This window comes from Pleurodeles waltl, chromosome 12 (assembly GCF_031143425.1).
Source record: "Pleurodeles waltl isolate 20211129_DDA chromosome 12, aPleWal1.hap1.20221129, whole genome shotgun sequence".
Taxonomy (NCBI): domain Eukaryota; kingdom Metazoa; phylum Chordata; class Amphibia; order Caudata; family Salamandridae; genus Pleurodeles; species Pleurodeles waltl.
Window position 1 is genome coordinate 167,883,782 of NC_090451.1, and position 15,729 is coordinate 167,899,510.

A 15,729-nucleotide genomic window follows, 5' to 3' on the forward strand; every position below is an offset into this window, starting at 1 on the left:
TAATGTGATGTCACCAAGGATCGGCAATAATCGCATTTATGAACTATTAAGAACATTTGGTGAGAAAATAACATCTGTCGCCCCCCACTAATTTATATTCAAAGCACTTATGTTGCTGGTAGATGTCATAATGAATTAGATCAGGTATTTCAAGATTGGGCTCTATCCAAGCTTTCACATTTTATGTTTGAGTAAGCAAAAGAGCAAGGGCAGTCCAGATAATAGGAGTTTGCTGTGCAACTCTCCTGCTTCTGTTGTTTATGCAGCTCGGGACTAAAGTGAACTAGCACAAGTATAAACATGACATTGTACTACCTCGGAGCGGTGTAAGTGGCTAGAAAGATGCACTCGTCCTTTACACGGCTTGACATCTCTGTGGCCCATTAATGTTTTCCTTACATCATCCAGCCCAGGCTGCCTTGGAAGTGCAGCGATTCCTAATTGCAACATAGGCATTGCTGAAACATTGAGAAGCTGGTGTTCCCAATGCAAGATGCAGATAAAGGTATGTGCAGGATAGTTTTGTAAACCTTTCTTTCTGTTCGAGCAGAAATAATAACGCCGTGTATTCAGCGTGCCTTCTGACTGTGTGATCGCCCGCTGTGCTGTTGGCAAGTCACGCGTGGGGGAGTGAGAGGGTAAGAAAGTAAAGCCTGCTGCAACTAAACGAGCACAGCAGTTTTATCAGTTTGTAAAAGGCTTTTTTTGTCTCTCCTCCCCCTCTTTGAAGCAAGTGGAATGTGAGGCAGAGCTGCGCTGTCAGCTTCGGGAGTGGAGGTGGAAATGCTCAGCCTTTATTTCCTCCTTTGCTTTTAAGACATAGATGAGAGACTGAAAGTGAAAGGTAATTACAACACGAATTTCATATGTTATGTGTAATCGTGTATGTGAACTGCTTTTTATGTACTTTGCTAGACCAACTTATTGTACCAACTTTTCAAGACATGGGGTACTGCAGGAACTTGTGGCATATTCATTATCCAACTGCGATCCCACTTAATGGCATAAGTGATCACAGACTACAGAAAGTAGTTGTTTAAAAATACTTTAAAAAAAAATAAAGCACACATTGTCCCTTCAGCCCTAGAAGTACTTATATAATGAATGAATGAATATACACATTGTGCAAGAGCAACATGCTGTCACTCACACAGAGGGAAGCCAATGACTGAAGTAGACTGACATACTGTCACATGCTGTTTGCTGTGGTGTGTGAAAGCAAAGTGTGAATGACAGTTTAACAGACCAATGGATGAAGACCACTGAGCAAAAGGCCCTGTATGTATATATTGTATAAACTTAAAATTAATAGTCTGTTGAGACAGATTAACCTGTTTCATATGCCAGACATAAAAATTAGTAACACAGAACATGTTTAAATACATTTTTCATTGCCCTTAGGTGTCCTCCTTGTTATAGGAAAAATAAACCGAGGCTTCCCCTGCCACTTACAGACAATACCAAATTGTTTCTCTATTTCTAAACCAACATGTAGCATCATACTAAAGGACCCTCCCTCCACCCGCACTTCCTGTAAGTACCAAGCAGATAATTGTGTAGGAAGGAAGGGAGGGAGGGAACTTACTATAATAAGGAGGATTCCTAAAGGAAATTAAGATTACCAGTAAATTAAAAAAAGCATTACCCCCATGCAGTCCTCCTCGCTATAGTGAAAACTAACTGAGGATATACCCAGTGCTTAATTTGTGCTTGTTGTTTCCAGTGCTGAGCACCGGCACTTATTTGTGAGGGCCGGGGCTTATTCTTCTGCTTCAAGCATTTGCTGCGAGCAAAAGACACATATGTAAAAGACGGAAGACAGAAAAACTAAAAAGCGTCACAAAGGGAGAAAGTAGAAAGTTGCAGGGTGAGCTGAAGGGGCAGGGGTGGCCGTAAACAGATTGAAGAGGCCCGAGATGGCTTCAGGATTACGCTGCCTCAGTGTTCAGTGCTGGCAGATTTAATTACAGCAGCCTCGTGTTTAAGAGAAGGGCTTTGAGCACCGGCACCTCTTAATTTACAAATTAAGCACTGAATATACCCAAGCAAAAATTACGAGCAGACCCAGTTACATGCTGTATCATAAGTATAAACCTTTATTTCATAGCCATTTTCAGAACAGAAAAAACTAAATTGTCAGTAATGTTGGAAAATAAGTTCAGCTTATAATTGGTCAGAAAAGGGTGAGAACTAGCCCACATTGCAGCCGAACAGATTTCGTGAACCAAGGCTCCTCCAGTCTCCACACATGAGGCTGCAATTGCTCTAGCTGAGTGGGCCATTAAATGTCCGGGAATCACTTGCCCACTGAATCATAAGCCTGAGAAATAAGTTGCCTGACTCACCTCCTAAGGGAAGGGATAGAATCTTCCTTACCCTTATTTGTGGGGGCATAAAACACAAAAGAGATTGAGAAACTTGAAAATCCTTAGTTCTGTCAAAGTATTTCAAAAGGATACATCGGTCATCCAAAGGAGAAGGAACATTATCTCCAATCTCAAAAACAAGTAAAATAATCTCCTGAAAAATAATAAACGAGATTGAACCTTTTCTCTGAACTTTGGATCAGCTTGAAGCACAACCCTATCTGGAAAAAACTTTAAAGACTTTAAAGGGGGAAAAGAAATCAAAATCAAAGTCAGTTCCTCCAATCTCCTAGCAGACATGATGGCAACACGAAAGGCCACCTTTGCCAAAACCCAAGAGTCGTCAGCAAGTTTCAACAGTTCCAAAGGAAACTTAACCAAACGCCCAAAACTGTGGAAAAATCCCAAGATGGAATCAGAGGGGTCACCACTGGCTTGCAATGTCTGAAGATTTTCGAGAGTTTCCTGACCAAGGGGAGAATAGGGTGTAAATTACCTTGTGATTCTCAACAAGATTTATTAGCAGCCCATTGAGATGATAAAGGGGAGGGAGCCAACCCTTTTGCAAACTCATCACAAAGCAAATCCATTATTTTAAATGAATACCCAGATACCCAATCCCTCCCCTAAATGTGCACAATGAGAAGAAAAGCGCTTGGCATATGCATGAACATTAGAGTCTTTTCTAAGGCCTGAATATCTGCAGCAACATTACTAGAACATGCTAGGTTTTGGAAGCGTTCCTTTTCAATTTACAAGCCATTAGATGTAGTTGATGAATCTGTCTGGTCGACAGACTTGGAAACTGGAGAGTACTTGGACAGTGAAGTAAGAATGGCCAACTCCATTAGCAGTGGAAATCTAATACGATGTGGCCATAATGGAGCAATCAGGATCACTGTCGTGGATTCCCTCTGAATCCTCAGAAGCAGTTTCTGGAGGAGGGGGAAAAGGAGGAAAAGCATACAATGCTTCATGGGGCCAAGGTATTGTTAGTGTGTCTACTCCTCACGCTCCAGGCAAATGGTCTCCAACAGAAATGAGGGGAAGAGCATTCTCAGGAGATGCAAAGAGATCCAGTGTTTGGTGCCCCATTCTGTCTATCATCCACTGAAAAGCCAATTGACTGAGATGGAAATTGATTGAGGAAGGAATGTTGTGACTCAGACTGTCTCCCTGAATATTTATCACCCCAGGGATCTACATAGCTTTCAGAGAGTATAGATTGGTCTCTGCCCAACCCAAGATCTCTAATGCCAAGAGGACAAAGGTTTGAGACGTGGTGCCCCCTATCCTTTGATGTATGATATTGCCACCTGATTGTCTGTTCAGATTAAGACAGTTTTTCCTAACAAAACAGGTGCAAAATGACAAAGGGCTCTCTCTATGACTGCTAGTTACCTCCAGTTTGAACAATGGAGAGGCTCCAAAGCTGACCAGCTGCCCTATGCCTCCTGGTTCTCCAATGCTGCCCCCAGCCCCACTGACTCATATCGGTCATCATAACCATTGCTAGAGGATCTGTCATGTGAATGCCCTGATCTGAATTTGGGAGGGCAAGCCACTACTTCAACTGCTGGAACTATCAAAGATGAAACTGGAATCAAGTGTTCGTAGTTCATTGTGTCTGGTGGCCAGTGGTGGAGAACATGATGAACCAAGGGTTTTAAATGAGGCATGACCAGTGGACGACTGCCTTGCTAGAAGCCATCAAACCCTGCACCCTAAACCATTCTCTGGCTGATGCTGGTGTCTTTTTAGGAGAGGACTGACTGGACACAATTCTTCCTGTCTGGAGGAAGAAACACCATTGCCAGGTCAGTGTCGAATAACGCTCCTATAAATTGTTTCTGATGAATTGGTGTCAGGCGTTATTTTTCCTCATTCAACACCAATCCCAAGTACATCAGAGTTGTCTCTATCTCCATGACATTGTGATGAGTCTTAGAAAGAGAAGAGGCCACAATTAGCAATCATCAAGATATGGATGTACAGGCATGCCCTGTGAATGAAAATGGGATACCACATGCGCCAATACCTTTATGAACAGTCTTGGTGACGATATCGGCCCGAAAGGAAGAACCTTGAATTGTTAATGTTTGTTGTTTACTGTAAACCGAAGGTAGTGTTGGATTTGGTAATGTACCAGGAGATGAAAATAAGCATCCTGCATATCCAGGGTCATTAAATAATCTCCTTCTGAAATCATCTCTTGAAGGATTACCATCTTGAAGGGACTTTTGCAAATGTACATATTGAGATTCTTCAGATCCAAAACTGGTCAAAACGTGCCCCCTGGCTTTGGTACTTGGAATAGTAAAGAGTAGAAACCGAGTTATTATTCTGCTGGAGCCACTGGACAGATGCCCCCCTTTTTAAGAATGGATTGAAGTCCTTCTAACAGATCTGCCCTCTTTATCCTAGCCTTCAGTATGAGGGTGTTCCTCAAATGTGGCTCTAGAGGATGAGAAAGATATTCCAGATTATATCCTAGTTGAACAATGTCCAGAAGCCACTTGTCCTTGACCAACTGTTGCCATTGGTCCAAAAAGTGGGTAATTGTTCAACTCACTGTACTTAATTGAGTGTCATGTATTTTGCTGCTGGGACCTATGTGACTGCTGGTATGGGATTTACCTGCCGCCACAACTCCCCAGCCTCGATCCTGGCCTTGAAAGTGCTGTTTTCTAGAAAATGCCAGCGCTTTTGAATGAAAGACTTCTTCACATTGAAAGGGCTAAAAGGCTGTAAGACCTGCTTCTCCTCTCCAGTTGTCTTTATCAATTCATCCAATTGCAAGAAAAACTGTGTTTCCCCCGAAAAAGGCAAACAAAGAACCAAAGATTTCTGGGCTTGTTCTAATTTCCATAACTTTAGCCACAATTGTCAAAGACTTGTAATAGAAGCCCTGGCCACCGTACCCGAAGACCATAGAAAATCAAAGGAGGCATCTGATAGAAACTTTGTCAGTATCTCCATACTGGCTAAAATGTCAGTTGGGTCATTTTGATCTTGCAAGCAATCATATAGCAACTGAAAGTCCTTGGTCATTGTCTGAGCTGCATATGCAGCATACGTTGTTGCCCAAAAAGCAAAATTGGAAGCTTCACAAGACCTTTTGAGTCAAGCTTCCATTATTTTATCCACTGGATCAGCCAATGATGCTTCCTCAGACGCCAATAAAGCATGGGTCGCCATACTCGCCGAAGTAGTATTCACTTTGGGGAATAGAGAATTTGTTTATTTAAGAGCACTCAATGGGTATCTCTTTGCCAGACAGCACAGAATGCTAATCTTGTCATTCTCTTTTCATTCCTTTAAACCTAAGGATTCAATAACCTCATGGACAGGCAAATCATCAACTTCAGCAGCTTTGTATTGTGCAAACAATTCCTAATTTTGCCCCTCTTTCTGGTCAAACCACAACATATCCTTTATATGCTTCAGCATATTCTGGAAAGTAATGCCGTGCACATATCTTGCTCTCTGCGAGGATTCTGAATCACCCTCATCGTCTTGCAGGCATTTTGGTCATTTTGCTGGAGGCTGTTCCAAAACAGAGGCTACTGCCTCATCAATTAGAGCTTGTAGCTCAGTTCTTGAAATTGATATCATACTCTTCCTCCACCATAGCTGCTGCCAACGTGCCTGGCTGTTCCTCCATTGTAACAATACTTGTGCTTAGCAATTACTTCCTACTTAAAGCAGAACCATGCAACATTTTTGTGTCTCGCGAGAGCAGAAGAAGAGCTAAATTCCATGTGTAAGCCTACTATCTTAAGCATGCCCTCGAGGGCATCATTATGTAGCGAGACAGGATTTGCAGACAATCCACTCCTTGGTGCAGCAGAACACGCACATGAATTCCCCACACCCAGATATAGCACCTTAATGGGGCCACATGTGCTGCTGCATCACCTTCCAGAGGCTGCTCGAGCTGAACCTAACCAAGAAATTACAACAAGGTGAAAATATGACCTTTCGCTTACCGTAGTGAATGTGCAGTTATTCTGACTCAGGAATGCCGATACTTCTTGTTTTGCACAAGTCATTCTTCAGATTCAGTAGCGTCTCTGCTCACAGAAGGAAGTGCAGGAGAGAGGGTCCTTTAGTATGATGCTACACGTTGGTGTAGAAATACAGAACGGATTTGGTAGTGTCTGTCAGAGGCAATGGAAGTCTCAGTTCATTTTTGCTATAATGATGAGGACTGTGTGGGGTTAATGTACCAAACAACTGGATCTAACATAATTAACATGTAGCAATAACCAGGAGAATGATGATAACTCCTGAGTTTACAATCATATATCAACTCACTATTATGCATCATTAATACTAATTGTGGCAAAATTACAAATGGATATTTTGGAGAGTTACATTATGGTCAATTAGCAGAAATGGGAGGTGTGGTGGTAAAATAAGGCTTGCATCAGGGGAAATCACCATGTTGAATAATAGTATACATGGTTATTTGTAGTGAAAACAATGATATAAAACACTCTGATCTCCTTTTAACTACATCCCAGCCCAATAAAAATAATCTATCTGTAATCCACCAATACCACTGCACGAGTCTTGATCTGTACCTCAGAAGGGGATGGCAAAAAGGGATATACCTATCATTCACAAAATAAGGCAACAATGGATGTCCCTGAGTACTAACGTTTTTTAATATATTAATACACATTCGAAGGCTCTGAACACTGATGCTCCATGAACATGAATCAAAGCAATGCCCCCACTTATATGCCAGCACTGTTATTGTGTTGGCTGATATTCAGAATATTTCAGAAAAGTTGCTGGACGATTTTAACTCTTTTTGGGCCAGATGATTGTATGTTTGGAATTGTGACTTCCTAATTAAAATTCAATGCAAATTGCAATTCCAAGTGTTAAAACCTCCACTGAGTTACATTTGTGATTCCCAGTGAGTCGCAAATAGACCTCCCTCATTAATATTAGCGATGTAGGTCTCGCTTTGCAACCCACTGGAAATCGCAAAATATCACAGGGATGGTGGCCTGCTGGAGTCAGCAGACCACCACATCTGTGATTGCTTTTAAATAAAGCAATCTTTTTTTTTTTAAAGGAAAACAGGATATATTCCAAAAAAAGAAAATGAAAAGTTTTCCTTTCATTTTTAAGAGCAGGCAGTGGTCCATAGGACCACTGCCTGCTCTTAAAAATGCTTTTACAGACTTTCACAAAGGGTTAGAGGTCCCTTGGGGACCCCTTCTCATTTGCGAATGGGTTGTGGTAACCTGCGAATATTTTGCGACTGCATTTCGGTGGCAAAACAATCAGTCATACCACTGCGATTCGGTTTTAGGAAGGGACTCCCTAAACATGCCCCTTCTTAATACCAAATCACATTGCCAAACTGCAATCTGGTAACAGTATACCAATTCACAATTTTGCATTTGGAACATGCCAGACAGCTTTGTAGCAGCCGCAAACGTCCTGATTATGGAAATCGGACCGCTTGCGATTGCTAAATAGCTTTGATCATATGGCCCTTTGTCCTGCCAAAGAAAGTATTACAGCTATCTCTGACTTCAAACCAATGGTAATGCCAAAACAATTTTTTTAATATATGGAGACTTGATGAAGGTTGTGATTACCTACTAATTACGTTTGGCTCTATTGTCATTAATTCATACCTATTAAAATGTAAATATTCTTTAATTCTTTATGATGTCTCTAAAGGATGTCTTAACAGGCCCTTGGGAGGTTTGTACCTAACTTTGTATAGCTAGGGCAAAAACACCTAGCAGTTCCCCCAGAGAAATGTGTGTTACGCTCAATCAGTAACAACCAACGTTATAGTTACAGATCTCAGTTGCATCACAAAATAGATATTTGTGGGATATCACAAACCTGCCTGTAGAATGAATATTATTATGGAAGTAGGCAGTGCACAAGACCGTGCCAATGGTTGCAAACCATAGGGATTATGGGCTGCAATGGAGTGTAGAAAGCTTTCCTTCTGTGTGCATTCCCTACTTGAACGCATTGCTTTAAAAAAATAGTTTTAAGTAAGGAATAATTCCTAGGGAGCATGTGGTTGTCCATTAAGCCCATTTCTACTCTTCCTGGGACAATCCACAATGCGTCAACAGGGATAGCTTCCCCCTTTGAGTATCAGGTACCATACCAACTTGGCAGACAATAACTGATCAATGATTTTCAACTTTAATTTGATGCAAATCTTGGTAACTCGGAAATAGAAAGGGGTGCTCCTTTTTCTTGTCCCTTTCTATTTGGGATTCAGAGATGTTCACAAAAGCCATTTTGCAACAGGCTTGTATTTATTGATATAGATTATTAGAGGATATTTCCAAATTGTTGCATGCTGTTTGCTCTTCTTCTAGTAGTAGATGTGGTCAGATGAAATTAAGCTGTATTGGACCATACTCAAAGCATAAGAAGTGGTTTAAGTTCTCTGCAGAAGAAATTAACCACAGTTATTTGTGCATCCTACAAAAATGGGTTCAAGCTAAAGACGAAGGAGCACAATGATGGAAAGGGCAATTAAATTAACGGCTGCCAATACTTCACAGCACATGGGCAATAAGCCTCTTAGCATCCATTGCCCTAATCTCCTCCTACAGAGGCAAAACAATCACCAACTCTATCTTAAGTGTAGCTAGTGGCAGCATTTTGAGCCTGTTGATTGGCTTAATGAAGGCCTAAGACAACTTCAGCATTCCATAAAGGTACTATTGTTTTAGAACCCCGGTGCAAAATCTGTCTGTGGTGCGTGCACACTGAATTCATATTTTCAATCTCAATTCTATACAAGTTGACAGTCATTAGTTATGGTCTGAAATAGGCCTGCTGTGTGGTTGACGCCAACACAACCAATAAGTTTAAAAGACAGAGTGGGCTGTTAGACAATCCGTCAGTGCCTTTGGAGGTCTAACAGGGTTGTGAGCAGAGCATGTCCCCGGAACCAAACTGCTGTGTCTGGAAACAAATGAGGGAAGTTAACCTAATTAGCAACTGAAACTAGGCAACCATTAGAGAGCACAGTTGAAATATCTAACTCGGATCAACTGGTATTAGCTAAAAACCTTGAAGAGGATCCCAAAGGCCTACATGGCAGCTACAGAAATGAGAAAAAATAATTACTGAACAAACCAAAGGCCTGGTTTAGAGTTTGATGGATGGGAGTACTACCTCCCAAACGTGGCAGACATCCCATCTAAATCAATCCCTAAATTTCTTCAGTGGGATGGAAGGAGGGAAGGATGGGGTGGGACGAATGGGACTAATTTCTGGTGTATGTGGATATTTCCTAGACCCCTTAGCTGTGTATATTGCAGACACTGCATTCTGACCCCCGAGCAAGAGTCATAATATACAAGCCCCAAACCTGACAACAAAGGCCGGCAGCAAAGAAGAATCCTGTGTACAGGTTCCCTGATTGATAATGAACACTTCAATTATCTTTTAAAGAAACATTTGTTACAAATGGCTGCGTTTCTTAAGTAAAATGAATAAATGTCTAATGAGCTATTAAAACCCCAAATTACTACATTCCCTACAGGCAACGACATCCATCCAATTACGACCATGTTGCACAAGAGCAGGACATAAGGTTGTTATGGTAAAGCAGACCGGCTACAGCTACCTTCAATGAGTCACCACAGTAACCGATGGAACTATGAGATGTCAACAGAAATACCCAATAATATGCCTCAGACACGTTACTATTGTTGCCTTTGCGCACGAGTTATTTGCCCGAGTGAGATCTACCGTGCTTCACATCCTGAAACATTGTATAATAACCAAAAAGGCATTTGTGCTGCAAATTGTGCTTTTCGAAGTCCTCACATTGATGAAATATTTTTCTATTCTTTAGGCAATACGGGGAAATGAAAAAAACGAGTTGTAAGCAGAGTAAGGTTTATCTAGGGTAATCTAGCACACAGACAGGACATTTGCACATTCTCATTCATTATATCTATCGAATTATTTAGAATTCCGTTTATATGTAATTTAATATTCAATATATATGAGCGTCTACAAGCTATGGCCTCAGAGCACCTCGTAAAAGGCCATATGCACTCAGAAAGAAACACTTTATTACCTCACGCCTATACTGGTACATAGGTGGCGAGGCATTATTGGTGTCGACAGGATGCGCTGCAATCAGCCATTTCCCAAGTGCCCTTGGGACAAGGTCGGGTCTGCTGCAGACTAGTCACGAGTGTGTGCTGTACTACAGATGGTTCTTACAGCTTGCCAAGGGGGAACAAGGACATGGTGGGGTCGTCTGCTTTGATTGGTAACACTGCTGTATGCAGTAGTTTGCGCATGTTACTACAACAAAAGCAGCTTTTCTTGTAGACTAGGATTCAAAGCCTATTGCAGCACTACAAATGAGTTAACATTGGACTTATTGGGAAATGAGAAATGTATTCCCAATTTAGAATTATATTTTTACGAGCTAAGAACTGTAAATAGTCATGTCTGATTTGAACGCACTGCTTTACCTTTTGCCCCACATGTGTTGGTAGCACACCGGAAAGACTTTAATCTTTATATCTGAAAGGAATGGATAAGAGAATCAATAGATGAAGGAGGGTGCTGTGTTCTGAGTTGTATGGACAATCGACACAAAGAGGTAGGTATTCGTGCAGATTTCTTTTCCACTACAATATTTTCCTGTACGTGGTGGAATACAAAAGCATTATACTTTTCTACCTCACAGTGTGCACCATTGACATGATGTCCTTGAAACCTGCTCACCATATGAGAGGTCATTACAATGGCACAACAAGAAACACCCTTTGATTTGTATATTAAAAATAAACACTCAGGCCCTTATTATGACATTGGTGGTAAATCCCACTTACCGCCATGCTGACTGCCGCCAACATACCGCCGCCGCGGCAGATATCCATTCACCATATTATGACACACACTCACCAATCCACCACAGACACAACTTCGCCACACCAAAGGTCAGTGATAAACTGGTGGTATCAAGACCCACACCGTTACGCAAACATAACTACACCCACCACATTATGACCCACAAATCACCACAGCGGACATTCAATGGCAGTACATACCACCGTGCTCAAAATACACACACACAAACAAAACACCACCACATTGGCCAATTCAAACAACACACACCTGACAACCATACACACACCACACCCACACCACTATAAAACACACACCCACAGTACCCACAACCCTTTACCATTATAAACAATTGTGACGAGAGAGACACCACAACCACAGACAAGACCAGAGCCACACACCGCCATCACTTATACACCACCCACACACCTCACAACACACACCCCAACACATCACCCTACACACCCTCACCAACACTACTCACACAAAACCCATGGCACCACAACGACACCCCAGATTCTCTGAGGAGGAGCTAAGGGTCATGGTGGAGGAAATCATCCGGGTAGAGCCACAGCTATTTGGAGCACAAGTGCAGCAGATGTCCATTGCTAGGAATATGGAGCTTTGGCGGAGGATCGTTGACAGGGTCCATGCCGTGGGACAGGATTACAGAACAAGGGACGACATCAGGAAGAGGTGGAACCACCTATGGGGGAAGGTGTGCCCCATTGCAGCAAGACACCAACTAGCTGTACAGAGAACTGGCGGTGGACCCCCACAACTAACAACATGGGAGGAGCAAGTCTTGGCAATCATGCATCCTGAGGGCCTGGCAGGAGTAGCAAGAGGACTGGACTCTGGTACATCAACTCTATACCATTATCACGCCCCTACCTGCATGCCATCACATACCCCCACCCTCACTCCCATCACTCCACTCAATCCCACACACCCCACCATCACAATGCACTCATCCCAATGCCAAACCCTGTACACACCACCAATGCATATACACTCACAGCCCTGCATGGTCACCTATCACTAAAGCATGCACACTGGAGAGAATCAGCTAGCCCATCACATACCAATTCACACAAGTTAAAGCTGCCAGGGCAAATACAACCAAAGAGGGCAACCCACCCATGGACAATATGTCACGCACAGAAACAATAACACTGCATTTACATCCCCACAGGTATCCCAGCCAATGCCACCTGAGAAGAGGTGCCAGCACTACCCAGTTTCCCAACAGAAGATGCCCACAGTGATGACAGTGACTCTGCTCACCTGGATCTGGATCACCAACCTGGCCCATCAGGGACCTCCGGACAGTCGGTTACTCAGGCACAGTCACACCACCACAGAGCCTCCCACATCAGGAAACACCACCACAGCACCCACCCAGCATACCCATACCTCTGTCCCCAGTGTGTCCACCACTACAAGGACCCGAGGGCACACCTCATACCCAAGACAATCAGGGATCTGGGGTCAATGGCAGTGGGCGCACCATTCAGGGGACGGAGGCACAGGACAACCGGGAAACTGGGAGAACTGCTGTGTGCCAGGGGGGGGACAGGCCCAGGGAACAGACTCTCCAGGAGGCACTCACTGAGATCCTGGGAGCATACCAACATTCCCAGGATACACTGGGCCAGATTCTGCGTGCAGGAGAACAGGAGGCTGCAGGAGGGACAGTACAAGGGGATCAGGGAGGACTTGAAGGCCATTAACACCACCCTGGTCTCCATTGCAGGGGTGCTGGCAGACATGGCTAACATTATGAGGGAGGCAGTTTTACAACAGCGGGCCCCTGCCACTAGCCAGACATCTGAAAAACCTTCCACCTCCGCTGCCGCTAGTGGACAGGAGACCCCACAACAGGAACAACAGCCCACTAGCACCCCTCCCCCTCCAGAAGGAGAACAACCCCACAAACGTTCCCTGCAATCCAGGCAGAAGCGAGAGACTATTGCCAAGACCTTGCAGGAAATGAGACTCTCCTGATTGTCACCCTGTGTCCCACTCTGTCACCCTGTCTACCTTGAACTGCCATTGCTACCCTTCCTATGCCCCCTTGGACAATGCACCTGTGCTACCAATAGACTGGAACAATACCTTGGGCCTTCCTCCATCATCACCCCAGCCCATTGCACTTCCCCCTTTTCTTCTTAGCACTGCAATAAACACACTTTGAAAAATACAAGTATGGATATGTCAAATGATTTGAGTATGTATTTGTTTAACAAGGCTCAAACATTGCAAATCAACTGTACAGTAATGTGCACTTATGATAGACCTGTAGTTGGCTGCAGTGAACACACCAGGAGCTATAGTGGGGCACCAACATCTGCAAAAAGAGTTGCCAAAGGGTACAGTGAGTGGGAAATAATAGCGTGCCAGTGACAAAAAAATGACAATGAAATGTGAAGTGCCAATGTCTTACCTGTGAGTCATTGGAAATATTGTTGAATCACTGCAGTTCTGTGTTGTCCTCATCCTCATCCTCTGCCTCCTCATCTTCACTGTCCACAGAGTCCACTGCTGCAGCACGGCCATCTCCAGCCTCCTCCTCCTGCAGAAAAGGCTCATGGTGTCTCAAGGCAAGGTTATGCAACATGCAGCATGCCACGATTATCTGGCAGACCTTCTTGGGTGAGTAGCACAGGGATCCACCTGTTAGATGGAGGCACCGAAACCTGGCCTTCAGGAGGCCAAAGGTACGTTCAATGATCATTCTTGTTCGCCCATGTGCCTCATTGTAATGTTCCTCTGTCCTTGTCCTGGGATTTCTCACATGTGTCAGTAGCCATGATAGGATGGGGTAACCAGAGTTACCTGCAAATATCGAGGGACAACATTTAGCCACACACTATCCCTTATGGTCCATACCATACCCATCCACCAACATCCACTGAGTGGGGAGCAGGGCTCACCTCTTAGCCACACCCTGTGCTTCTGCAGTTCGCCCATCACATTTGGGATGCTGCTATTCCTCAGGATTAAAGGCATCATGCACAGACCCAGGATACTTCGCATTGATGTACGAGATGTACTGGTCCGCCAGGCACACCATCTAGACATTCATGGAATGAAAACTCTTTTGATTTCTGAAGACCTGCTCATTTTGCCGGGGGTGTGGGGGAACAAATGCAATGTGTGTTCCATCAATCGCGCCAATGATTTTGGGGATATGTCCCATTGCATTGAAGTCAGCCTTCACTGTTGCCAAATCTATGGGGAAATACAATGTAGCTGCACATATGTTTTATCAGGGCAGACAACACTCTTGTCAGCACTATTGAGAACATTGGCTGTGACATTCCTGCTGCCAAGCCCACTGTCACTTGGAAAGAACCAGTTGCCAAGAAATGGAGCACAGATAACACTTGCACAAGAGGGGGGATCCCAGTGGGGTGACGGATAGCAGATATCAGGTCAGGCTTCAGTTGGGCACACAGCTCCATGATTGTGGCCCTGTCAAGTCTGTAGGTGAGGATAATGTGCCTGTCTTCCATTGTTGCCAAGTCTACCAGGGGTCTGTACATGGGGGTATGTCTCCATCTCCTATTCATCTGCAGTGGTTGCAATCTATGGGGCAAAAGAGTGAGGAGCCGGTCATAAACTATACAATGTAGCCACAACAGTACAATGCATGATGTTATTTTGACATGTATATGTGGCATTTGTCCTGTATGTACAATTGTGAACTGTGATGCAGTTATATTCCAGGGCATGCCCTCCCCTGAAATGGCGTCCACCTGTCCTGTGTGGAGGGACAGGTGGAAGAGAGGTAATTCCGCTGATGTTGTGCGCCGTTGGGGGAGGCGGTTGGGAACCGCCGTGCAACACCTCAGTGGCCAATAATGGGCCCTATGGGGTACAGTGGCCAATGGTGATGTACGCCAGCATTGACGGTATGCACCCCCATGGACATGACCGCCATTTTCTATCTGTTCACTCACTTGCTACCTGACCTTCAACAGGAGAGGACCTACACTGCATGTGCTGCTGTGACCTGTGTCTGGAACCTACCATGGCCCGTATGACCGGGGAAAGGGCCCCTGCCTTCAACTCTGTGGAGTTGGAGCGACTGGTGGAAGTGGTCCTACTCTAGTACGGACTGCTGTATAGGCCTCCAGAGCAACGGGTGAGTACACTGTGAGCATGATCCATGGGGCATGAATGCATGGATTGGTGTCTGTGAAGGCCTCGTGTTGGGGGGGTTGGTGGATGTCTCCTGGGTGATGTGCAGCTTGTGTGCTGGGCCATGTCAGTGCGGATGGGAAGGAGTATGGTGGGCCATGAGTGTAACTGGCAGGACGGTATGACTAATGCCTTTCCCTGTGTGTATTTTCCCTGCAGGTCAGCGCCCATCAAAAGAAGGGTATATGGTGTGCCATCACCAAGGACGTGCTGACTCTGGGGGTCTACGGCAGGCAGAGCACCCACTGTCGGAAACGTTGGGAGGTCATGAGATGCTGGG